Below are 27,771 nucleotides of genomic sequence, written 5' to 3'. Positions count from 1 at the left end.
GGGGAGAGAGAGTCTCCTTGCCTAATTCCTCTCGAAGGATGAAATTTTGATCCTGGATGACCATTTATGAGCACTGCCATAGAGGCAGAGGATATACAATTTTGGATGTGAATGTTGCCATAACTGCCAAAGTATTATTGGCTTACAGCCCAATGACATTAAATGGCCTAAAGCCCGACGAATTAAATAGCCTAAAGCCTATAGAAACTATTTTATTTATACCCAAGTTCAATATTCCTGGATTTACACTTTTATGAGATCAAACCTGAGACCTCCGCATTGCGGAGTAGATGCACTAACCAACTGAGTTTGGGCTACCAGTTGTTGGAGGGAAGTCAATGTTCTTGACGCACTAAGGTCTCCGATCTACGAGGTTTTCTTTAAGCTGGGTTTATTTTTTCCTTTTCCTACTTTCCTAGTGGAGTTGTTAAATCATTACGGCCTTCAGCTCTTTCCCAAGACAGGTACACATGATTATGAATTTTATTTCTGATTCTTGAAATATATTGAGTAAGATACATTACTTCTATAAAGAGAGAAGATCCCTCAAACGAAACAAATTTTTATAAGAGGTCTCGGTGGAGTTCTTTCAACCTGCAAACCCCTAGAAAAGTTCAATGAATTTGGCATGCAGTAATTACAACTCCTCTCTAACAAAGAACAAAAACAAGCAAGCGAGTTCAGAATCCCAGTCACGGTTAGCTTTCAAAGTTGATCCCAAGTTCCCAACCATCCTAGGAAACTAATATACTCGAGTACTTAGAACTACTTTAACACCCTAAAGAAAGAAGAATAGAAGGTCTTTAAGAAAGACTAGGCTTCCTATCACAAAGATGCATGTGAAAAAGACGAAAATAAAATATGTTCAAGAAGATCCGGAAGAAAGAAACAAAACTAAAAGAGGAAAGTACCCAATAAGAAAAAAAAAATCCTCAGTTCACAAAGAAAGAAGCTAAAATTCCTAGAGAAAGTCCAAATCCCACATCCCTGAGAAAAAAATGAATTTTGCATGCTTTAGTAATTCCTCGGAGGATAAGATTCAAGCAGCAAGCACGTTAGAAGGAAGAAAACCCCTTCTCAACACAAACAACTCATTAGTTATTGAAACAGTCAGAATTTTAGAGCACAAATGGAACTCGATATGACAATACCATCCTAAAACACGAATTAACATCTCCTTAAAACCCCAGTAATCCTCGAAACAGGCAAATAACACAAACAAGGACGCGGAACTGAATAGAGAATAACAATATGGTGCAACTCCTCGTAATACGTCACAACTCCTTGGTCTTTGGGAACCCCTTGACGACAAGCCAAGTCGCAACTCCTTGTAGCAAGTACATTTTAAAGACCCCTGGAAATATCAAAAGAAATTTCCAACTTAAATTGTTATTCCTTTAACAAGAATAAAAATCAAATAAGCAAGTTAAGAAAATAGAACACCTCGTTTAGAGGGAACTTTTGAGGCAAATGCGAAAGGAACCCCAGATAGAGAATCCCCTCCCAAGAAACCGTGTCCATTAGACACTCCTCGTCCTTGAAACCAACAAATAACACAAGAGGTCTGTCGACTACATATGTTAGGTAATGAAACGACATAGCATGATTCTTAAAATATGGCAAGCTAGAGACCAAAAAGGAAATTTAATAGCACTCTTTTTCACAAACAACAATCCATTGATATTTACATATTGATAAATCAAATTTTGTATATTCTTTTTCTTCTCTTTAATTCATTCAAAGTTTCAAAAAAAAAAGTATTTGATAAAGTTTTATCAATCAAGATAGGTAAACCCTCATAGAAAAAGATAAACTTACGGCAATTACAATCCATGGATATTTACACATTATTCAAATCGCTGGATTTAAAAATGGTTGCTGCAGAGGTAGTACCTAATGCCTTGGCGGTGCCAGGCTCATGTGGAGGCACTATCACAACAATCATTCCAACTCCTACTTCGAAATAAAACACTACATACCCACATCTGAAACACATAATTCATGTCAAGTCTTTCACCAGATAACATCTAACAAAAATAGTTCTCACTTGCAATTTAAAGTAGCCAATTGTAGCACAAACTGATGCAAAAAAAGCACAGCTGAACCCAAAATCGATATATAATAAAAAATTAACAACCTAACTAGACAACAAGAAAATCAAGCACGCGAGGCTTTGTGCTAACAAATAAATTACCACTAGACAGCATACAATTTCAAACCGGGAACGAAAACTTAAGAAAGTCATCTAACCTTATCTTCCGGAATCAATAGCTTAACTTACCATACACAATTACAAGGCACATACGAATGGCGATCGAGAAGTGACGTCCGATTGGTTTTTTCCCCTCGGGACATGAGCCAGAACAATCAATTCCAACCCATCAAATTGGTAGATATATTTTTGTTGAAGAAGTTGTAGATTTTATATGGACACTGAAATGAAGGCAGCCATCCCCATATCATCAATCCTTTAATCACAATGTGGAATTCTAAAGCATTATAAAGATATCTAAGGAAAACGATAAACCTTCCGAACCTTCCACAACCAAAATGATGTTCTAAAATTATGCAAGCAGCAATACCCAGTTATCTCACTAAATTCCATATTAACAATGAAAATCACGAGGGGGCGACAGATTCTAATTGACAGTAACAAAAAGACTAGATCATGTTGAAGTTACAAAACTGGTATGGACCTAACTAGTTAACTAGACATCGGCAATTACAAAACATTAGAAAACATCAATTCCCTAGAGTCAAAAATGGTTTCTGTGAAGGTAGTATCGAATGCCTTGGCGGCAGGCTCATGTGGAGGAACTACCACAACAATCATTCCAGTTCCTACTTCGACATAAAACACTGCATACACCACATCTAAAACAAATAATTCATGTTAAGTCACTTACCAGATGCAACTTAAAGTAGCTACATATAGAACAAACTAACAGACGCAGAAAAGAAGCACGGATGAAGCCAAAATAGACGAAGAACAAAAAATAACAACCTAACTAGATAACATCAAGCACGTGACGAGGACCTCAAGATACAAAAAAGTAAATTACCATAACGTCATCCATTGCAGTGACACGACATGAAATCAAATCTGGGCACCAGGAGAAGACCAAAATGAAACCAAGAAGGAAACAAGAGTGAAGAACCTGGGCACAAGCTATTATCCGGCTAATAATGGAAACAACCCCGCAAATACTCATCGTAAGATTAACACGATCCCTCTTATATGTACTTACACACTTATCATTTTTTGTGTGGATTCCAAAAAAGAAACACCAACGATACGGCTGAGTCATGGTTGTAGGGTTTCAACACATGCTTCTCCTGAAAAATAAAAAATTGTGTTAGACTTGAGATTAACACGATCCCTCTTATATATACTGACATTCATAAAGCTACCGAGTTATTCCATATTAGGAAAACATGTTTCTTGAAACATTTCAACAATCTACAATCAGATAGACCTCCAGTATGAGAGTTCGACCCATTTGCATGAGAAGACGTTTCCGGATCTTTTGTTTGTGTTACTGCAGCGCTTCTACAAGTCGAAGGATTATGTAACATTATCTTCCTAACTCACGCCTTCAATTCCTCTATATTCCGGCAGGAGTTCCAAAGATAGTGTCAAAATAAAAACTTATTCGTTTCAGGTCGGATTATCATCACTTGCGTGTTCTCTGTCGTTGCTTATGAGCCCTTTCACTTGCATTAGGAGGAATACGTGATGCCATAGTCACCTATTCCAATAAAAGTTAACAGTTGGAGACGAAAAAAAAATGACAAAAAGCATCAACTACCCAGTTTAACGACCACAGACTAACAAATTCGAGTGTCTCGGACCAGAAAGTCCTACCATTTGCCTAGGTTCTCAGACTGTTAAGTTCATTTGCAAAGCAACCAAGACGGACCGTCCTATTCGTGAGATTGGATCCAGGGAAAGTGTTCCCTCTCACGAACAACAAAGTTCGAGAACTTAAATCTACATCCTCAATTCATCTTAGTGGTGGCCAACGTGTCGTGTTGTGGCGACATAGCACGCTAGACAGTCGTGGCGTGGTAGACACACCACATCTAGAGCAGGCATGACTACGACAAGCAAGACCCATTGACTGACAGATGAGTTTAATCTCACGAACAGGTTAACCCGTGACCATTAGCCACGGCCAAGATAGTCCGTGTGTTAGAAGTATTGAATGGACTGGTTCAGTCCAAATGATAGATTTTTAGGGCAGATTCATTTTGTCATCTATAATCACTCTAATATGCTCCAATCTTACTTGAAATCACAGAAAAAAAGTATGTTTAACACTTTATAATATGTTATTAACTTCCTAAAGCGTTCCCTACAAAGACTTTTTGAACCAACCTCCACAAGCAAACGAAAGTTATACATCAATGTTTTTCTTGGTATATTTCTTCAAGTAAATATGACTTTGGACCGCCTACTAATAGTCCCACCAGCTAATAGCCCTTGGTGGGTGTATTTTTAGTATCGCTCAAGATTGAACCTGATGTCTCCTGCCCTAGGTTATTGCGTCGTGTAGTTTACCATTTTCTCTTAGTGGGTTCATTATCCGTTACCATACTTCTTTCAGTGGGTTCATTATCCACTACCCTAGACTTGGCATACCAGAATAATCCGCCTTAATTGTGTCCAGCTCAAGACATACTTTTAGTCAACTACTAAATATGTAAAAAATTTAGAATTAGGATACTAGAGATTAGGTATATGTACTATAATGTGTCGTAAACAATATATTATATGTGGCGAAACCATAAATAGTGTAACGAAGTATGCCCCTAGCTCTAGACACTTCGATGATGGCGAACCCCAGCTCTAGATACTTTCACGATATCATATCACTTACTGATAACCGTACCACATACGAAAAAAAAAATATCCACTTAACATTGGTGACCCTTACCCATCCTACACAATGATAAGATGATTAGTAACTTGACAGATTTAGTCGACCTAAACACAGTATTTGAGAACTGACAAAAGAAGAAAAAGCCTTATACCAGGATGAATTAGTAGCAGTATCCAGCAAGTTGCAGAAAAATTCTAACAAGATCAATGTTTTGATTTACCTCGAGACAATTTAATAGTTACGACCGAAACGCGGTAACCAGTCGAATTTTGTAAGAGGCAATATATCCTAGCCTGCACAACAATCAAGACAGTAAAAAACCCTGTACTGAAGTCATTACCCTGATGAAAGATGAAACATATGAAGTGAAATAAGAAACAGATTGCAGAAGACTCTCCATCGACTCCCATATCGATTTTGTTCAACCGAAAAGATAATAAAGGCACCAAAAGAACAGTTGTTTACTTTGGTAAACAAAACCAAGAATATTTACTTCAATGAAGGAAATAATACAAACTGAAAATGCTCGAGTGGTCAACAAACACTCGCATGGAAAAACAATTAATATTAAATTTAATTGGGAGACTCTCCATTTGGAATCAAATCCATGGAAAGAGTCTAGCATTGTAAGATGCCCATAAGACTCTGAAGATGTTGCACTTGTATAAATAAAGTTCAGACTGAACATTACCATAAGCTTTTGTTTATTAACATGTCATATTCTCGATTAGGAACGCCGTTATGTCAGTCCGCGCTGATCCTCTCCCACCCGATCAGCTGTTACTCTTTTGACGTGTATAGAGCAATCAGACGGCTGCAAACAATATTTTGAATTTCAATAATAGAACTACTGAATATGGATCAAAAATTCTAAAGAGGGAAAACACGGGAGAGGGTGAGATGTGAAGCTTCAAACTAAGAAAGATCTAACTGGTCACTAAAGTTGTTTGCAATTGAGCTACAAACACAAGATCAACAATTGTCCAATGTCATCATATATCTACTAAATCAGCCAACTTCTAGCGAGAAAAACTTAGTATGCACACAGAACTTACAATTTCTACAGCCTGGCCCCAAACGATACACAAACAAGAAGAGAATGGAACCCCAACATAGTGACCACTGGATCACATTCTGAAGTTACTACTTAGCGTAAAAGTAAAAATAATACAATATAACGATTGCATTAATTAAACAAAATTCAGCAGACAAGTTGTAACAAACACTACTGTGGATCATCTCCCCTCCTCCTTTCTTCCAGCTTGGGACCAGCAAATACAAATAGAAAACTCGAAACTGGCGGAGGTATAATGATTGTTAAAGAGAAAGTATAAAACTAAACAGTAATCAACATATAAATTGGAAACGAAGTGCAGCTGATAAGGTAATGTCAATACACTATTGTGAGAAAACATACGAACTGCAAACTAAGAAAAGTATATATATCCCAAAAAGGAAGAGAATATAGAATTAGAACAGAAAACCCCCTTAAGAGAAAACTGAATCAAAGCACCAACAAAATACAGAATCCCCTGGAAAACAAACAACCCAGCCAGAATAACGAACAGGATTTTGAGTAAACCCGGAACTAGATGGAAAAGGGAACTCCATATGTTCCTCATTTTAACTTCAGGAGATGAACTATGGACAGCAACGACCACTTCAATATATATTCCTAAAAATGAAGTGAAAAACAGTGGCTTTTAACCCTTAGAATTAATCTAGAAAGAACCAACAAACTTCAACTTAAGGAACTCAAAATAGAAAACTCCCTCAAGATAGACCCAGTAAGCAAAAGTTTTTGCATAGATATCCCCAACGGGAAAAGGTAACCACTACTAGTTGGTGAAGAAAGCCGCTCCAAGAACAAACAAAAGTACTCCCCATGTAAACCCAAACCCCAAGTCAAAAAACATAATACAAAACGATAGTCCTCACACCATTTGAAGAAATGTACTCACAATTCAAGACGAATACTCAAATATAGCTGAAATTCCTGCTTTTATAGCTGAAATTCCTGCCTCCTGCTTGCATACCCTGGAAAGAATCGAATTTTCACTGTCCACATAATCCAAGCCTGAAAAGAGTTTCTGGCGGAAAGATAAGTTCAATATAAAACAACCAAATAGCTTGACACTAACATTAGATGAAATCAAACCTGGACACCAAGAAAAGACAAAAACAAAAGCAAGAAGAAAACAAGGGTAACGAACCTTGGCACAAGCCATTATCCTCTGCAAAAATGGAGACAAGCCTGCAAATACTCATGACATCAGAAATCCACTAAATCTAGACTACTTGACACGATATAACTTCCAAATGGAGACATAAACTCACGAAAGTCAGAGGCTTTATCCTTCCGAAACCAATAACGTAATCTTAAGACACATACAAGCAGCAGATCGAAAAGAGGTCCCTTTCCCCTCAGCATCCCGCACCCTAGGCTCCATAACGTTCACTCTTCCATCCTTCCCAAATAGCATTTCCCCGGACATGAGCAAAATATAGATGGTTGCCCAAATTGGGTGCCCTGAAAGTAGAACAAAATTGTATGCTTCATGCTGAAAATAGATATGCCACAAAAGCAGAAAATTCGAAGTTATAGCATTTCCAATCTTAAACTTAAATCTTCTAGAAACACAAACTCTCTAAATGTTGCTTAAGGTGATAATGGGAACTCCAAATGCCATAAATAGGAAGCCATAAATAGGAAACCATAAATAAGAAGCCATGGGAACTCCAAATGTTTCTCTTTCTAGCTTAAGGTGGTAATGTGGAAAACAACAACCACTTCGATGAAAATCCCTAAAAATGAAGTGAGAATTTTGTATATTCAGCTTGAGTAAGCATAAACAAAAAAGAACTAACAAATTTTCACACGAGCAACTTAACACTCCGGATATACCGAATCATTTTTCAGAGCAATTTCTAATCCTAGAATATGAAGGATCAAAGGAGTGTTTGGATACCAGGTATCCCACTAACATTTCTTTAATATAATTTAATCATGTTTTACGTGCTGGTGTAGAAAACCCCCTCCAAGAAGCAAGCAAAACACCATGTAAACCTAACCCACTGGTGAAAAAAGGAGATCCAGATAGATGGTCTTCACACCCAAAAGAAAATTTGACGGAATAAGCTAATATGATTCAGCAAAAGAACCCTAATAATTCCAAAAATGTGTTCAAGAAGAAACATGAAAGCTACTCTTTCTATCAAGAGTGCTCTCTTCCATTCCCAACAGGCTCACATCCTAAAAATAAGGTGAGGGGATTTTTATGAATAGAACTAAAAAGGTGGACAGAGTAAACAAATCTTTCAGAAAACGCCCTAGGAAAAATTGAGTTGCACTGTTGTGTTAGAAGCCTAGAACACATTTCAACACGTAAAGATATCTTCCACTTGAACCAATTAAAAAGAAAACAAACTTAGGGTTGAATTCAAAGCGTTACTCTTTGCACATCAGAGGATCACCCGACTTTAGTAACCAACACTCCACAACGCTGGCCCAATAAAGTGAAGGAATCCCAATTGGTCAACATTTGAACCAGACAAAAACCCTGTACCAAAAACAAACACCCCTCTACATAATTAACTTGAAATAGGAAAACTCATAGACTGTGTCTGGTAGGAGTTAGTAAAAGTTAGAAATCCCTAACAAAGACAAAAATGAAAGAAGCGTGTTCAGAAAACCCCTTACCATGGCAGAATAAGACTCTCCCGTCACAGAAAGATCTCTAAGAAAAACGTAAAAATATCTTCCAACTCAAGATCACCAAAAAGAACCCCACCCTCTAAAAGAACACCACTAGGCCACAAGAGAGTTCTTTTGAGTATTGCGGTTCCTGAAACAGAATTAAATAGATTCACCATTTCTGTGTTTGCATAACTAACACCTTTCATAGATCAACAATAAGGGAGAAGACTTCTATGAAACAATAGAGGATGGGAAACAGACCCTCGACTCACAAGATAAGGTAATGCCTCTCTAAAGCAAGTCCAATTCTCACGCTCCTGAGAAACAAATGAGCTTCGCATGGTTTAAAAATCCCTTGGAGGGTAAAAAGCAAAGAAACACGTTAAAAGGCAGAAAACCACTTTTCAAAGTAAACAGCTCATAAGTTATTGAAACCGATAAAATTTTAGAGACCAAATGGAACTCGACAGAACAATACCTTCCAAAAATACAAACAAATGTCTTCTCAGAACACCAGTCATCCTTGAAACCAATAAGTAACTCAAAGGAGGACCCCGCATGTTAGGGAATGAGACGATGGAGCAAGATTCTTCAAACATTATTTGCAAGGAAGTATGAATTGTAAAGGATATTTAATAGTGCATTGTTCCCCGAGGACATGCAAGTGCGAGATAGCTGAGAAAACAGAAAAATTTTGGAGCTATAACCGAAGTCAACTTGAGACTGAAAACCCTTTAGCCCAACTGAAATTTGACACGAAAACAATAATGAACTTCTCACTTTAAAGGTTAGTTGTCCTAGAGTGCAAACAATAAAAGAAGGGTGCAAGCGAATGGAAATAGAGCAAATATCTCAATTTGATGTTAGTTAAAAACTGAAGTGGACTAGAAATGAAGATGGTACTGCTCCACAGAAAAAGACTAGCCTTTCTATAACAAAGATGCATGTGAAAAAAACAAAAAAATCTGTTCAAGAAGATCCTGAAGAGAGAAATGAAACTGAAAGAAAAATGTAGCCCCAGGCCCCATCCACAGAAACCAAATGTCCAGTCCTCAAATTGATCACCACCAGGATAAAAGAGAATATGTTTGAGTACTGCAAGTAGTCAATCGATTCACTTTCTCATTGCAAATCCCTGAGGAAGATAACATGATTTTGATGCGTTAACTATAACTTGTCTAACAAGGAAAAAAATCAAATAAGAAAATATAGACAACCCTCTTCATACAGTCAACTCGACGAAGTTGACTACAATCCTTCTAGCAAACCAATAAACTATGGCCGAACAAGACAGCCACCCATCACAAGATCCCTGGGAATGAAAACGAAAATAAATTATGTCTTGCAATTGAAGCAGAGCACCTCATAAAGAAAGGAAAAGAAACTGACTAGGACACGAAAATACTTTAGGTACTGCAGGTTCCTGAAAAAATATTCACAAAACCCCTTCTATATTTGCATAACTGACATTTCTCTAAACATGAGTAAGGAAGGGATCCTCGAGGAACAATAGGAGAAGATTCTGCGGAATCGATGTAAAATGGCAAAACCCCTTAAGAGAAAACCAAATGTAATCTCTTCGAAGATCCCTGGGAAAGCAAATCCTGCTCAACTTATCGTGCATTTTGGAGAATGAAAATAATCCAGAAAGGATCTTAGAATATGGAAAACTAGAAAATAAAATACATTTTTGTTGTACTACCTTTTTGAGGGACATGAGAGGAACACATACAGTTTGTTATCGATATCACAATTCCTGAAATAGAAAAAAATGTCATTCACAAGCTTTAATTTTTAGGGAAATGCTAAGTGTACAAAGAATCTTTGACAAGATTCTTGACAAAATTCTAAAAGAGCGGCCCGGGTCAAAGTCAAACTTTGAAAAACTTTGATCAACTTTTGTCTTTTAATGAAAATGAGTCATTAAGTCGAGAATTTTGTCAAAGATTTTGTACATGTAGTACTCCCGTAATTGTTATTCCTCTAGCAAGAACAAACAAGAAAGTCAAAAGACTGAAAAACACCTTCTAAATGGAAAACTCATTAGTCAGTCAAAAGAACAGAATTTTATAGGTGAATGCGGAATTCCAAGCAGAAAATAAGACAATAGTTGTCGTTGTTACCAACAACTAACATAGCGAAAGACAAAACATGCTATAACTTTGTTAAGGAACAAAAAGGTGTAGCAAAAATACTAAAAGTTAGCACTGCAAGAAACAAACATTAACAGATGAAGCAAGTCAGAGTGCGACAATACCTAAGAAAACGCAAAGACATATTGCTATAACCAAATTTAACTTAAGACAGAGAAGCCGTTCGCCAAACTGAAACTTGACACAAAAATCTCCTTCCTTCCATGAAGAATAATGGACTTCTCTCTGTACAGCTCAGTTGTGCTAGAGTGCCAACAATAAAGAAAATGGTGCAAAAGAATAAATAATAAAGAGCATACCTCAATTTATACTAGTTAAAACAGAAGTGGACAAAAGAAATTAAGAAAGTATTGCTCCGCAGAAGGTTCAACACTTCTGTGGTATTGATCACTACACCAGAGAGATACACGAGAATCCAATTTTCAGATGTCACAGATTCCTGTAAAATATTAAATAAGATTCAATACTTTTTATTGGGACAGAACCCCATAGTGAAAAGAGTGTTTAAACAACGTCATAATTAGGAAAACCCCTTTGAAACTAAACCGTATCACATCTCATTCAAATTCGTCCAAGCTGCAAACCCCTTGGAAAATCCAATGGATTTCGGGTGATTTCACTCCTACAAAACAAAAATGAGAAATAAACACTGACAAGTAATAAAAGAAAGACCACAAAAATGAAAATGTAGGAAGCTTTAATAACCAGCCCATTCCCCATGACCGCACCGGACTACAGGAAGAATGTGAGAGGCATTTCCATTACAAAGATCTTCGAGAAAAGAGAAACCTTGAGAAAGAATTAAAACCTTTTACATCTCGTAAGCAAAAAGCCCTTCAAGTTGGGATTTACCTTTTTATATTCAAAAGCTTCCCGTTTATAAAAGAGTAATCAATTCAAACCCATCCTCGAATTGGTTGAAATCTTCTGTTAAAGATGTTGGTAGACTTCAGATTTACACAGAAATGAAGACAACCATCTACATATCAGCAACCCATTAATCAGTGTGGTATTCTGAAGGATTTTAAGATATCTAAGCAAAACGATAAACCTTTCAAACTTTCCAAATTCCAACAACCAAAATGATATTCTAAAGAAATGCAAGCAGCTATACCTAAATATGTGAACAAATTCCATACTAACTGTGAATAAAACCAAGGAGACGACAAATTGTAATTAGCAGTTCAAAAAGACTAGATCATGTTGAAATTAACAGAGGTAGAATCGAATGCTTTGGGGCTTTGGGTGGCAGGCTCATGTGGAGGCACTACCACAACATTCAGTCCAACCTCGACATAACATACTGCATACACCACATCTGAACACAAATAATACATGTTAAGTCTCTGACTAAATAATATCCAACCAAAATAGTTTTTACTTACAGTTTGAAGTAGCCCATTATATAACAAACTAACTGATGCAGTGAAAAAGCACAAGTGAACCGAAAATAGATGGATAATAAAAAATAACTAAAACATCAAGCACGCGAGGACTTTATGATTCTAACGAATAATAAAGTCTTCCATCGCAGTGGCACTACATGAAATCAAACCTGGACACAAGAAGACCAAAAAGAAACCAAGAAGGAACAAGGGGCACAAGCTATTTTCGTGCTAAAAATGGAAACAAGCTGCAAGTACTCATCACATCAGAAATCCACTAAAGGTTGGGTCCACTAGACAGCATATAACTTCGGAACGGAGAGCAGAACTTAATAAAGTCATCTAGCCTTACCTTCCTGAACCAATAACTTAACTCCACACACAATTACCAGAGACGTACAAACAGCGAATCGATATGAAATGTATAAACAGCGAATCGATATGAGACGTCAAATTGTTCTTTCCCCCTCGGGACATGAACCAAATATAAATTGCGGTTGTTCAAGTTCTGTGTCGTGAAAGTAGAAGGAAATTCTATGCTTCATGCTGAAAATAGATATGCCCACACAAAAGAAAAAAATTCGAAGTTATAACGTTTTAAATCTCAAACTAAAATATACTGGAAGCACACAATTTCTCAAAAAATTGAGAACAAAAACTCAATGTAATTCAGCAAAACCCATAACTGGATGCCATGAGAACTACAAATGTTTCTTTTCTGGCTTAAGGTGGTAATAGGGACAGCAACATCCACCGTAACGCAAATCCCTAAAAATTAAGTGAAATCATGTACATTCAACTTGAATAAGCATAAACAAAGAAGAATTAACAAATTTCAACAAAAACAACTTCATATAGAAAACTCCCTCCAGAGAGACAGAGTCCTTTTTCAGAGCTATTTCTTGTCCTAGGTTATAAAGGATCAAGATGACTGGTTAGAAAAGAAGATCTAGAAAGATGGTCATCGTGCCACAAGAAAAATTCAATGGAACAAGCTAACGGGATTCAAAAACATGGTGTACAAAAAGAAATGTGAACGCTGTTCTTTCCGCCGGAGAGCTCTTCCATACCCAACAGGCGCACATCCTAAGATAAGGTGAAAGAACTTTTATTATGAATAGGAAAAAATGTGGACACAGAGTTAACTAAGCTTTCAGAAAACTCCCTACAAACAATTAATAAGCATCGATGTGTGCCGGAAGCCCGGGACACATTTCACCACCTAAAGATATATCTTTCACATGAACCAACTTCGTGAAGCAATCCCTGTAATAAAGTAAAGGAATACCAACTGGTCAACATTTGAACCTGATAAGAACCTATACTAAAACCTAACTTCCCTCTACGTAATTAACTTAAAATAAAAAACCCCCTCAAAGAACCAAGACTTGTCCAGATGAATCAATGCCCTCTAAAACAACCAACTAAGATGAATGAAGTCCAAAACATGTATACAAAAGAAAACTAAATACAACACCGAATATTTTATATCCACATAAAACTTGGGCACAAAACCCCCTTCATCAAATTGAAACTTTAGACAGATTCCCCTCTCAAATGAGACACATTAACTTCTCTGCATAAACCACATATACCATAAAATACGAGTCTAGGGAACATGTTAGGGGCTGAAGATGCAACGCAATTTTCTCAGTTTATGCTAATTGAAAAGTGTAAGAGAATAAAGGATATTTGAGGTACTCTTGCTCCCGAAGGCCATGAAGGAAGAGGAGAATCAATTTTTATTGCATATTCCTGAAAAATATTTAGATAGATTTTAGGATCTAGGAATTAACACCCCCATGAAGAACAACTTGTATATATAAATCAGGAAAACCGACTTTAAGGGAAAATAGATCATGTCCAGTAACAAGAGATAACCTAACTAGATAACTAGAACATCAAGCAGGTGAGGACTTTACGATACAAACAAATAAATAACCATAAAGTCTCTCATTACAGTTTAGCTAAGCAAGGTCCGTTGAACAGAAACAGCTTGACACTAAAATGAGATGAAATCGAACCTCGGCACCTTCAAAAGATAAAAAGGACAAAATGAAAGAAACAAGGATAAAGAACCCGGGCACAAGTTATTATCCCGCTAAAAAGAAAACAAACCTACAATTACTCAACACATCAGAAATCCGCTAAAAGACTCGAGCACTAGACAGCATACAACTTCAAAATGGAAATAGAAACTCAAGAAAGACACGGAACCTGTTCAAGAAGATCCCGAAGAAAGAAACGAAACTGAAAGGGAAAGTACCACATTCACGGAAACCAAATGAACCCAGTCCTCAAATTGATCACCACTTGGATACAAGAGAATATGTTTGATTACTGCCAGTTGTTTCAGAAGTACTCAAGTCTCAATACATTCACTGTCACATCGTAAATACCTGGGACATCACATTGTTTGGATGCGTTAACTATGACTCTCTAACAAGGATAAGAATCAAAGAAGCGAGTTCAGAAGCCCCCTGGACACAGTTAACTTGGCGAAGTTGATCACAATCTTCCTAGCAAAGCAACTAACTATGGCCGAACAAGACTGATCACCCCATCACGAGATCCCTAAGAAGGAGAACAGAAATATATTACGTCTTTCAATTGAAGAAGACAACCCTGTGAAGAAAGAAAGCAAAAGAAACTAATCGAGGAGAATATGTTTAGGGAAATAACCCAATACAAATTTCGGTCCCCGATGCTTAACGTTGAAATTAGATATACCCCCAAAAGGAAGAGAATAATCAATTAGACCAGAAACCAGGATAAAGCTCCAACCAAATAGTATTTCAAGTCCTCCAACAAATAAAAAGGAAAAAAGGGGATTTTGAGCGAACCCAGAACTGGATGGCGAAGGGAACTACAAATGCTCCTCATTCCGGCCTCGGGTGATGGAGTATGGTCACCAGCAACCACTTCAGTACATAATTCCTAACAATAAAGCGAAAGAACATTGTTGTTCAGTGCTAACTAATAATCCAGAAAGAACCAATAGACTAAGCAACGAAAGATGGAAACTCCCACGAGATTGACCAAGTAACAAAAAATAGAAAACTCACTCACCGAATAAAAGAATTTTAAGGTACTGAAAAGATGTAAAGAAAATTTCTCAATTTATACTAGCACGGAAATGTAAGAGAACAAAAGAATTTTAAGGTACTGTTTCTCCCGAAGGACATGAAGGAAGAAGATAACCAGATTATGAATGTTATAAATTCAGTATTGCAAATTTCTCAATTTATGCTAGCTAGGAAATGCAAGTAGGTCTATCAAAAGCCACCACCTTTCCTGTGATAATACAGGAAGAACAAGAATAGATACTCCTACTCCATATCGACCATCCTCCCTGAGAAAGATAATGGCAGAGAAGTTACCAATTTTTCATTGAAGGAGATCATCTTGAGAAAGTAAAACAAACTAAAGATGAAAATCTGAACAAGACAACCCCTTTTCGAGAAAAGAAGAAAGCTTCACAAAGGCGCTGACTTTCCTGTAGAACATCGTAGACCTTTTTACATTGCATATTTCAGTATTAAGAAAGAATTTTAAAATAAAATCTAGAACACATTGCATAAGCGAGACTGCACTCACATATATATTTCAACTTTTGGTTCCATCCCATGAACGTAATCTACACGGCTGAGATCCTATTAACAAGAAATGCATCTCCAAGAGGGGAAAACAACAATCAAGGCAAAGACATTTTCAAATACTCACACCTGGTTGAAATGTCTTATCAACAAATAGATAACTACTACGAATGAGCCACATTTTTGTTACAGATATTAGTAGTTACCTTAAAAGAAGGCAAGTGTCCCCCATAACAGCATTTCATCAATTACAGTGTGTACGACTTAATAAACCTTACAGTTTATCAAAGCATATCTGAGTATCTGACATCCCCAGACTGATCTTACAGTTTGCCGAAGCTTCCTTGGATGCCACACAACAAGTCTGAAAAGGAAGAACATAAAAGGAAGGCGACCGACCACCCCTGAGCAACTGAACCTCTTGGTGTTTTAAGGAATTTCAAAGGTAATGATTTCTCGCAAGATGGTCAACTAAAGTTGTGCTACAACAACTAAACCCACTAACACAAACTAAAGTTGTGTTTCTATCTGAAATCCATAGCGATAACCCATACCAGATTAATAATAACAGAAAAAAATTGTGCTTAAGTTACTATACCAGACAGATCTAATTCAGCAACATGTTGATCTTACAAGTTGCAAATTCCCTCAATGCTTCGTCTGACAAACAATTTGTGAATTTCCTGAATAGCAATCAGATCAACAATAATTTGATTAAGTCATCGGTCGACTGACTATTGACGATGATCCTGATGTGGATCGTATTGTGCACACAAAACTGATCGACATCAAAATCATCTCTGAACACACTCAGAGTAATCGTCAAAGAACAATCAATTCCAACCGACCAAATTGGTTAATATATTTTTGTTGAAGATGTTGTAGATTTTTGATGGACACTGAAATGAAGTCTGCCATCCCCATACCGTCAATCTGTTAATCACAGTGTGGTATTCTAAAGCATTATAAAGATATCTAAGCAAAACGATAAACCTTCCGAACTTTCCACCAACCAAAGTGATGTTCTAAAGTTATGCAAGCAGCAATACCCTTTATCTAAACAAATTCCATATTAACCGTGAAAGCCCCGAGGGGGCGACAGATTCTAATTAACAGTAAAAAAAATACTAGATCATGTAGAAGTTTCAAAACTGGTATGGACCAAGCTAGATAACTAGACATCGGCAATTACAGAACTTCAAATCCCCGGAGTAAAAAATGGTTGTTGCGAAGGTATTATAGAACGCCTTGGCGGTAGGCTAATGAGGAGGCACTACCACAACAATCACTCCGTTTCCTACTTCGACATGAAGCACTGCATACACCACATCTGAAACAAATAATTCATGTTCAGCCTGTAACCAGATGACAATCCAACGAAAATATTTCTCACATGCAATTTAAAGTAGCCATATATAGAACAAACTAACAGAAGCAGAAAAGCACGTATGAAGCCAAAATAGACAAAGAACAAAAGATAACAACCTAACTAGATAACTATAACATCATCCATTGCAGTGGCACTACATGAATTGAAACCCAGGCTCCAGGAGAAGACCAAAATGAAACCAAGAAGGAAACAAGAGTTAAGAACCTGGGCACAAACTATTTTCGTGCTAATAATGGAAACAACCCTGCAAATACTCATTGCATCAGAAATTCAGAATCCCACTAAAACTGGTCCATGTAACTTCGATACAGAGACAAAAACTTAAAAAAGCTCATGCAACATTATCTTCCAGTACCAATAACATAACTTAACATACACAGTTACAAGACACGCATATCTATTTTGAGCATAAAGCATACAGTTTCCTATTACTTTTCAGGTCACACAATTTGGACGACCACCATCTATATTTGGCTGAGGTCTTGAGAGGAAAAGAACAATTGGACGTCTCTTATCAAATCATTGTTTGTCAGAAAAGAAGAAAATTTGAAGTTGTGACATTTCCAATCTCAAACTAAAATCTACTAGAAGTAGAAACATACAAAGCCTCTAACTAATGAAAACAAAAACTCAACGAGATTAATAGGAGGTCATGGAACTCCAAATGTTTCTCTTTCTAGTTTAAGGTAATGTAATAGTATGGACAACAGCTTTCGACCGAAATGCAGGAAGATAGTTCCCAAACCACTTGAAGAAACGTAAAAGAACAAGCTTACATGATTATGGACAAGAAATTGAAAAAGAATTACGGTCTCAAATTTAGCTGGCATTCCTACTTGCATAAAACAATTGAATGTCACTCTCCATGTAATTCAAGCATAAAAAGGAGTTCCCAACAAAAAGATGACTTCCTTATAAACTACCAAATAAAAAGAACAACAAATATCCAGGAGTTCAAGTGTTACTTTTTTCCCCAATAGAAGATGATCCAATTTTTAGTAGCTAACACCATAATGTTGTCCCTGTAATAAAGTGAAAGAATACCAATTAATAAAACATTTGAACCCGATGAAAACCTACAAAAAATACAAATATCTAAACAATTGACTCAATCGACTTGAAATAGAAACCCCCTTCAAAGATCCACATGATCCAAGCGCTATAAAAGATAACTTCTACATAAACAACAAAAGATAAAAAAATCAAGTTTCCAGGAGTTCAAGAATTACTCTTTTCCGCAATAAGAGACTACCCTTTTTTAGTAACTAACACCATGATGCTGTCCGCGAGTGAAGGATTATCAGTTGAAGAAACATTTGAACCAGATGAAAATCTACAGAAGACAAATATCATACAATCGACTTGAAATAGAAGCCCCCTTCAAAGATCCACATGTATCCAAGCACACTATAAAATGAACGATCAAGCTAGAAACCAAGAAGAAATTTAATAGTACTATCTTCAGGAGGGGAATGAGAGGAACACAATCAGTTGATTATGGATATCACAATTCTGAAAGTACAAATGTATAAAATAGATAAAATGTCATTGATCAAAATTGATAAAGTGCTCGTAGAGAAGGATACACAAACAATACGAAAGAAAAATGTAGTACAACCTACGTGAAATAGGAAAAATCCTCTTGACTGCAAACAAGTTCATATCTCCTTGGAGTAAGGCTAGTCCAAAGCCAGCTATGAAAATCAAAGGAGTATGCAAGCAGAAAATAAGATAGCAGTTGTCCTTCGTACCAATAACTAACACACCAGAAGACCAAACATGTTAGCCTTGGTAAGGAACAACATGTCATAGTAAAAGTTCACACACAAGATACAAAAATTAATAGCACAATTTACCTCGTGAAAACACAGGATTACAAGAAGAATAGGAGTGGCTACTGCGTCATAAAGATACCTGCCAAAGAAAATGCATAAACCTTTACCAATCTTTCATTAAAAAAAATCATCCTCACGCAAAGCAAGAATAAAATGAAAGAGGAAAGCTAGATAGCTACCCCCTCTAAGCAAAACGAGAGAGCCCACTTTTCCAAATAGACAAAAACTTCCTTGAAGATCATCGAGGAACTTTTACATATTGCATATTCCAATAGTACCAAAGAACTTAAAACACTAATACTGCACTGAGAATGACCAGGGTATATTTTAGACAAAAATCATCAACAGACAGCACAACACCATCAAGTCAAATTTCTAAATGCGAACTCCGTTAGTAAGTTTTCTTACTGAACCCAAGCTGAAACAGCCAATTATCAATCCAGTTCACGACTTCATAATATGATCTTCGCTTCCATGAAAAAACAGATCCTCTAGTACCTTCAAAAGCCAGAAAAATAAACAAGGAAACTGAGGTATAGAATCTGGGCATGAATTTTACTCTGCCATTAAAACTGGAAAAGGAACAAGACTGCAAATACTGATAACATAACCAATATACACATCCACTAAAACTAGACCATTCATCAGGATACAACATAGAAACAGAGTGCAACAAATAAGGTAACTTCAATACATAGTTGTAAGAACACATACAAACAGCAAACGCAGGAAAGCTATCCAATGAATTATTTCCCTTTGGAACATGAACTGAATACAAATTTTGGTCCTCCCATACTCTCTGTGCCCTGAAGCTGGTTGAAGAACTCTATGCTTAACGCCAACTTAGATAAACCCCCAAAAAGAAGAAAACAATCAATTAGACTTGAAAACCACCTCCCAAGAAAACCGAATCAAAGCCCCAACCAAATAAAAAATACTTTGGAAACAAACGAACCAGCCAGAATAGTACTTCAGATCCCCCAAGAAATGAAAAGGAAAAAAAGGGACTTTGAGCAAACCCCAGACTAGATGGCGAAGGGAACTCCAAATGTTCCTCATTCCGGCCTCAGGTGGTGGACTTTGAGCAAACCAACAACCGCTTCAATAGATATTCTTAACAATAAAGTGAAAATACTGTTGTTCAACGCTAAGTAATAATCCAGAAAAAAACCAACAGACTAGACAAGTCAACATAGAAATTCTCTCAACATAGACCAAGTAACAAAAAAAAAAATAACCACTCAAGATAGACCAAATACTTTTCGGCATGACAGTACTAAAACACCAACGATAAAAGAGGCACATGATATGATAAGCAGATGTCTTTTGACATGTCCTCAAAAAATTTAAGAAGTAAAAAAATGATGGCATAGATATCCCAAACAGAAAACAAAACTTCATGAGTCGGTGTAGGAACCCCCCTCCAGGAACAAATCGAAGCACCCTCTTTGTAAATCTAATCCCCTAGTAAAAATGATAACATAGAAAGATAGTCCTCGCACCACTTGAAGAAATGTAAAGGAACAAGCGTACAGAATTATGCACGAGAAATCCAAAGAAAATACTCCTATTTAGCTGACATTCCAACTTGCGCACCCTGCCAACAATTGAATGTCATTGTCCACGTAATCCAAGCCTGAAAATGAGTTCCGGACAGAAAAATAACTTCCACAAACTACCAAATAGAAATTAAATTAAGTTTTCTAACGGCTCAAGTGTTACTTTTTTCCATTGTAAGAGATGACCCGATTTTTAGTAGCTAACACACCATAATGCTGTCCCTGTAATAAAATGAAGAACTACCAGTTGATTAAACATTGGAAGCATTTGAAAATATACAGAAATGACAAATATCTATATGATCAACTAAATCGGCTTGAAATAGAAAGTCCCCTTCAAAGACAAGTAACTGGTAGTTACCTGAGAACACACAGAGAACTTTTGGAGCTATAACAAAATGTAACTTGAGACAGAAAACCCCCTTCACCGAACTAAAATTTGACAAAAAGACCCGCTTCCGTTCAAATAATGAACTTTTCTCAGTAGAGCTCAGTTGTCCTAGAGTGCCAACAATAAAAAGAAGGGTGCAAAGGGATAAATAATAGAGCAAACATTTCAATTTATGCTAGTTAAAAACTCAAGGGACAAAAGAAATTAACATGATACTGGTCTACAGATGCGTCAGTATTGTTTATGGTACTGCTCGCTCCACCAGAGGGATCAAGAGAATCATTTCGAATATTGCAGATTCCTGAAAATACCATAAATAGAGAGAGTGCCGGTAGCTTTAATAGCCACCGTGTTCCCCTTGATCACACAAAATAAAAAATGAACGGGAATGGCTATTCCATCACAAAGATCTCCAGGAAAGATAGTGTACACGAAAATTAACATTTTTTCATTCAAAAAACACCCTCAAGCAAATCAATGAAAAAATGGAAGAGACAGCTCAAAAAGGATCTAACACCTTTTACATCTGCTAAGCGAATAGTTGGTCTTTGGGTGTTAGATACTCCTGAAAAATGTATTGTTTTTTTTTCTGTTGAGAGAAAAAAAATGTATTGTTGGAAAATATAGAATAAATTTTATATTACTAATCTAAAATGGTGTTAGATCAAATGGCATCTCCTTGGAGTATGAAATCCATTTGAAATAGGTAAACGCCATCTGGTTGAGAAGACCAAATGGCATCTCCTTGGAGTACGTCCAGTTCGAATACTCCTGAGAAAATGAAATGAGTTCTTGCATGCTTCAGAATTATGGTTCCTCTAACAAAATAAAAATCCACAAATAAGCCAAGTCAGAAGACAGGAACCCCCCTTCCAAGTTCAACAACTCATAAGTAATTGAAAAGGACTTACATTCGAAGGCAAATCCAAATGGAACTCCCTCCTCAGAAAATGTCTCCACTAACACCTGTCATCCTCGATACCAACCAATATTAAAAACGAAGGCATATCTTACGTAATAAAAAGAAACCCAAAAGATATATGACACGCAAGATACCCAAATGATATATGACACGGAAGATACCCAAGATATAATTTTAAGAGTACTGTTTTCCTAAGGGACATAAGAAGAATACGGTCAGTCAATGTATGGATTCGCATATTCCTAAAAATTGTGACATATATAGAGATAGAGCGTTCTTGTTTTTAGATAGGTAAACCTTCATAGAGAAGACACAACCAACGAAATTGTGGAATCTATTTAAATAGGAAACTATACCACTTAAACACAAGTCAAGTCACAACTCCTTGAAGTAAGTCCATTTTGAAGACCCCTGGGAATATCAAAAGAAATTTCCACGCTTCAATTGTTATTCCTTTAACAACGATGAAAATCAAATAAGCAAGTGAAGAAAATAGAACACCCCCTTCCGAGAGAACTTCAGAGGCGATCACCAAAGGAACTCCAGACAGAAAAGATCCTCCTAATAAACCATCTGCATTAGACACTTCTCGTCCTCGAAACCAACGAATAACACAAAAGAAGACTGCATATGTTAGGTAATGAAAATATATACTAGGTTTCATGAAATATGGCACGCTAGAGACCAATAAAGAAATTTAGTAGTACTCTTTTCCACGAACGAACTATCCATGGATATTTGCATATGATTGAATAGTATTAAATAGGTTAAATTGTATCCATAAAGAGAGGCAAAGCCTTGCAGAAAAGGATAAACCTACTATAGAGATGAGTTTAGGTAATCTATACAAAAATAAGTAAAACCGCTCGCGAGAAAATCAGATTATATCCTCCTAAGATAGGTCTAGTTTAAAGGAGGAGGAAAAACTAAATAAATATCACGCGGTTCAATTATTATTCCTCTAACAAGGATAAGAAAGCAAGTTAAGAAATACCCACTCAGATACAACACAATTAGCTCCTCATAGTTGATTCCAGCTCTCCTAACAACAAAGCGGAATAAATACATAGAACTACTAAAAAGACCACAAAAAAATAATGTAAGTAGATTTATTAAGCGCGACCGCCTTCCCCAATACAGGGCACATGAATAGCTACTCCTAGTCCGCATCAAAGATCCTCCCTGAGAAAGAAAATGGCACAGAAGTTACCAAATTTTCATTTAAATCGTTCATCGTGAGCAAAGTAAAGGAGAAAACCTGAACTAGACAACCCCCTTTTGATAAGAGAAGAAAGTCCAATCTGTCTCACAAAGAACCTGCCTTTCCTATAGAACATCAAACTTTTTACATTGCATATTTCAGTATTAAGAAAGAACTAAACAAATCCTTTCCTATAGAACATCATAGAACTTTTTACATTGAATATAATTTGAGATCATGTTAACAGGAAATGCCTTACCAAAAGGAGAAAACAAAGACATACTCAAATATTCACTTCTGATAAAAATATCTTATTAACAACATTTCGTCAATTACACAGTGGTGTTACAGATATTGTAGATAGCTCAAAAGAAGGCAACTATCCCCCATAATAACATTTCATTAATTACAGAGTGGTGTTACGGATAGAAAAGTCCCTCCTGAGAAACCGTGTCCATTAGACACTCCTCCTTGAAACCAACAGATAACACAAGAGGACTACAAATGTTAGGTAACGAAAAGATATAGCAAGATTCTTAAAATATAGCACGCTAGAGGCCAAAAAGAAAATTTAGTAGTACTCTTTTCCACAAACAGACAATCCATGGATATTTACATATTATTGAAAACTATTAGATAAACCAAATTTTATTAATCAAGATAGGTAAATTCCCTCGTAGAAAAGGATAAACCTACGGTAGATATAAGTTTTAGGTAATCGACGTAAAATAAGAACAACCCCTCCGGAGATAATCGAGTTATATCTAGGGTAAGTCTAGGTTACCGTTAAATGAATATTGAATAAATATCGCATACTTCAATTACTGTTCCTCTAAGAAGGATAAGAAATTAAAGACTTATTCAGATAGAACACAGTTGGCTCCTCATAGTTGTGTCCAGTCCTCCCAGCAAACAATGTAATAGAATAAATACATAAAACTACTAAAAAGACCACAAAAAAGTAATGCAAGTAGGTTTATCAAAAACCACCACCTTTGCCGTGATAATACAGGAAGAACAAGAATAGCTACTCCTACTCCATATCGAAGATCCTCCCTGAGAAACAAAATGGCACAGAAGTTACCAATTTTTTATTTAAAGAGATCATCTTGAGCAAAGTAAAACAAACCAAAGATGAAATTCTGAAAAGAAGGAAGCGTCACAAAGACGCTGACTTTCCTGTAGAACAACGTAGAACTTTTTACATTGCATCTTTCAGTGTTAAGAAAGAATTAAAAAAAATCTACAGCGCATTGCATAAGTGAGACTCCACTCACGTAAATATTTAAATTTTTTTGTTCCATCCCATGAATATAGGGCTGAGATCCTGTTAACAAGAAATGCATTACCAACAGGAGAAAACAACAATAAAGTCAAAGACATTTTCAAATACTCACACCTGGTTGAAATATCTTTTTAATAAACAGATAACTACTACAAAGGAGCCACATTTTTGTTACAGATACTAGTAGATAGCTCAAAAGAAGGCGTTTGCCCCCATAACAGCATTTCATCAATTACACAGTGGTGTAGGACTTAATAAACCTTACACTTTGCCAAAGCATACCTGACACATCCCCAGAGTGATCTTAAGATTTGCCGAATCTTCCTTGGATGCCACACCACAAGTCGAAATTGGAAGAACATAAACAGAAGGCAGTCACCCCTGCGCAACTGAAATTTCAAAGGTAATGATTGCTCTGTGCAAGATGGTCAACTGACGTTGTGCTAAAACAACCAAGCCCACTAACACAACAAATCCAGAATGAAACCTGCGCAAGATGGTCAACTAAAGTTGTGCTAAAACAACCAATCCCACTAACACAACAAATCCAGAATGAAACCTGTGCTATAAGCAAGGAATAAATTTTCGGTTTCGATGGAAATTTCGGTCGGTCGTCTGTGTGGAGATCTTGCAAATTTGCCGAAATTTATTATCTTTATTAACGTTTGTTTAATATGAAAGGTTAGTATCTTAGAGGCCTAATATGCAATAAAATAGAAGTTAGAGAGCTAATATGACTCATTACCCAAAAATAGTTAGTTTAGGGGGTAAATGTTATTAAATCTTAACCATTCTGTTAATTTGAGGGGTTATATTCACCTAGAAATTTTTTAGGGGTTAAATAATAATTAGTTTGAAGGTTCTCAAGCACCCCTCCAAAGTGTTAATGGCACCCTCGCAGGCGGAAGGGGTACCAGTAACACTTTCTATTAGGGTTTTTAGCGTTATACTCTTAAAAACCCTAATCTTTTTATCCTCCTCCTTCTCCAGCCCTTTCTTCTCCTTCTTCCCCATCTGAAACCCTAACCCATTTTTCTTCTTCTTTCACCTCTAAAATCACCTTAAAATTTGAAATCATAGAAATCAAGAAGATAAGAAGAAGAAATCAAGATCATACGATGAAGAAAAGAAGAAAAAAACGATGAATGAACCAGGTTTTTCTTTAATCTTTGAAAACCTCTGAACTATCTCGAAATTTCTATAGATTTCGGTCGAAATCACGATTTTCTGGACGAAATTTTGCCCGAAACATTTGTAAGCTCCATTTCGTGCACCTAATTTCAAAAAACGAAATATTTCGGATTTTTCGTCCGACATATTTCGATTTTTCATTCCTTGGCTATAAGCCATACCAGATTAATAATAAAAGAAAAATAAATCGTGCATTAGTTACTATACCAGACAGACCTGATTCACCAACATGTTGATCTTATAGACTTATAGTTTCCCTCAATGCTTCATCTGACAAACAATTTGCGAAGTCCCTGAATAGCAATCAGATTAACGATAATTTGGTTAAGTCATCAGTCGAATAACTATTGAAGATGATCCATTGATCCCGATGTAGATCCTATCATGCATAAAGAAAGAAGAATTAACAACACTAGCAACTTAATACAAAAAACTCCCTCCATATATACCGAATCATTTTTCAGAGCAATTTCTAGTCCTAGAATATGAAGGATCAAGATGAGTGTTGGATAGCAGACATCGCATTAACATTTCCTGAAGTAACTTGAGGCATATTTTATGTATTGGTGTAGAAAACCCCCCTTCAAGAAGATAAAAAGACACCACGTAAACCTAATACACTTGTGCAAAAAGGATATCTAGAAAGATGGTCTTCGCTCCACAAAAATAATTCAATGGAACAAGCTAACAGGATTCAGAAAGATGGTGGACAAGAAATACGAAAGCTGCACTTTCTGTGAGGAGAGCTCTTCCAGACCCAACAGGCGCACACCCTGCAAGTAAGGCGAAGGAATTTTAATATCATTCGGAAAAAAGGTGCACACATTTCCCCATATAAAGATATCTTCCACATGAACCGTCTCAATTAGACACTTCTCGTCCTCGAAACCAACGAATAACACAAAAGAAGACTGCATATGTGAGGTAATGAAAAGATATAGCAGGATTATTAAAATATGGCACACTAGAAACCAAAAAGGAAATTTAGTAGTACTCTTTTCCACGAACAGACTATCTATGGATATTTGCATATTAATGAAAAGTATTAAATGGATTAAATATTATCAATGAAAAGTATTAAATGACACAGAAGTTACCAGTTTTTCATTTGAGTCGATCATCTTGAGGCAAAGTAAATAAACTGAAGAAGAAACTCTGAACTAGACAACCTCCTTTTGACAAGAGAAGAAAGCCCAATCTGCCTCACGAAGGTGCTTGCCTTTCCTATAATAACATCAAACTTTTACATTGCATATTTCAGTGTTAAGGAAGAAATAAAAAAAATCATTTCTTATAGAACATCATAGAACTTTTTGTATCGCATATAATTTGAGACGATCATGTTAACAAGAAATTCATTACCAAAAGGAGGAAACAACAATCATATCAAGGACATTTGCAAATATTCACTCCCGGTTGATATATCTTATTAACGTTATTAATAAATAAATAACTACTACAAAGGAATCACATTTGCGTTACAGATATTGGTAGACAGCTCAAAAGAAGTTAACTATCCTCCCATAACAGCATTTCATCAATTACACAGTGGTGAGTGGTGTTCACTTAATAAACCTTACAGTTGGCCAAACCATATCTAATACATCCCCAGAGTGATCTTACAGTTCGCCAAAGCATCCTTGGATGCCACACAGCAAGTCTCAATAGGAAGTAGATAAACAGAAGGGAGTCACTCCTGAGCAACTAAACCTCTTGGTGTGCTAAACCAACTAAACCTCTTGGTGTGCTAAACCTCTTGGGAGTCTCAATAGGAAGTAGTTGTGCTAAACCAACTAAGCCCACTAACACAACAAATCCAGACAGGAACCTGAAGCTTCTATATACAATCCACAGCGATAACCCATACCAGATTAATAATGACAGAAAAAATCAGACAGCTCTGATTCACCAACAAGGTGACGTATAATTTCCCTCACTGCTTTATCTGACAAATAATTTGTGCATTCCCTGAATAGCAACCAGATCAACCATAATTTAGTTCAGCAGTCGACCAACTATTGACGGTGATCCTAATGTGGATTGTATCATGTACACAGCACCGATCGACATCAAATCATCTCTAAACACAGTGAGAGTAATCACTAAAGAATAATCAATTCCAACCCATCCTCAAATTGGTTGAAATACTTTTTGTTACAAATGTTGGTAAATTTTAGATGGACACTGAAACAAAGGGAGACATCCCCATATCAACAATCCGTTAATCACAGTGTGGTATTACAAAGCATTATAAAGATATCTAAGCAAAACGATAAACATTCT

The 27,771-nt window shown here is 36.4% G+C and overlaps 4 long non-coding RNA genes across 6 annotated transcripts; all 4 read right to left on the bottom strand.

The window, feature by feature from the left end:
* Positions 1-1,077: 1,077 nt before the first annotated feature.
* Positions 1,078-4,559, bottom strand: LOC147556957 (uncharacterized). Its single transcript, XR_015233675.1, has 2 exons — positions 1,444-4,559; positions 1,078-1,354 (listed from the first exon to the last, which is right to left on the bottom strand). It is a non-coding gene; the product is annotated as an uncharacterized LOC147556957 (long non-coding RNA).
* Positions 4,560-5,475: 916 nt separating this feature from the next.
* Positions 5,476-8,894, bottom strand: LOC147556956 (uncharacterized). The gene is made up of 7 exons (XR_015233674.1): positions 8,842-8,894; positions 8,584-8,728; positions 8,336-8,443; positions 7,221-7,413; positions 7,097-7,137; positions 6,845-6,960; positions 5,476-5,697 (listed from the first exon to the last, which is right to left on the bottom strand). It is a non-coding gene; the product is annotated as an uncharacterized LOC147556956 (long non-coding RNA).
* Positions 8,895-17,567: 8,673 nt separating this feature from the next.
* Positions 17,568-21,985, bottom strand: LOC147556955 (uncharacterized). Of its 2 annotated transcripts, XR_015233671.1 has the most exons (9): positions 21,801-21,985; positions 20,860-21,190; positions 20,662-20,720; positions 20,442-20,575; positions 19,348-19,437; positions 19,119-19,244; positions 18,961-19,018; positions 18,334-18,861; positions 17,568-18,126 (listed from the first exon to the last, which is right to left on the bottom strand). It is a non-coding gene; the product is annotated as an uncharacterized LOC147556955 (long non-coding RNA). The 2 variants fall into 2 exon arrangements; XR_015233670.1 differs by lacking the exon at positions 21,801-21,985 and having other exon boundaries at positions 20,860-21,458.
* Positions 21,986-22,116: 131 nt separating this feature from the next.
* Positions 22,117-26,262, bottom strand: LOC147556954 (uncharacterized). 2 transcript variants are annotated; one of them, XR_015233673.1, is made up of 5 exons: positions 25,705-26,262; positions 24,580-24,784; positions 24,006-24,339; positions 23,070-23,137; positions 22,117-22,993 (listed from the first exon to the last, which is right to left on the bottom strand). It is a non-coding gene; the product is annotated as an uncharacterized LOC147556954 (long non-coding RNA). The 2 variants fall into 2 exon arrangements; XR_015233672.1 differs by lacking the exon at positions 25,705-26,262 and having other exon boundaries at positions 24,580-24,859.
* Positions 26,263-27,771: the final 1,509 nt, after the last annotated feature.

This window comes from Eschscholzia californica, unplaced genomic scaffold (genome assembly GCF_041429995.1).
Source record: "Eschscholzia californica isolate CP2 unplaced genomic scaffold, dmEscCali1.0.p SCAF_2, whole genome shotgun sequence".
Lineage (NCBI taxonomy): Eukaryota > Viridiplantae > Streptophyta > Magnoliopsida > Ranunculales > Papaveraceae > Eschscholzia > Eschscholzia californica.
Note: the sequence above shows the minus strand (reverse complement) of the source record. Positions and strands in the feature narration are given on the sequence as shown.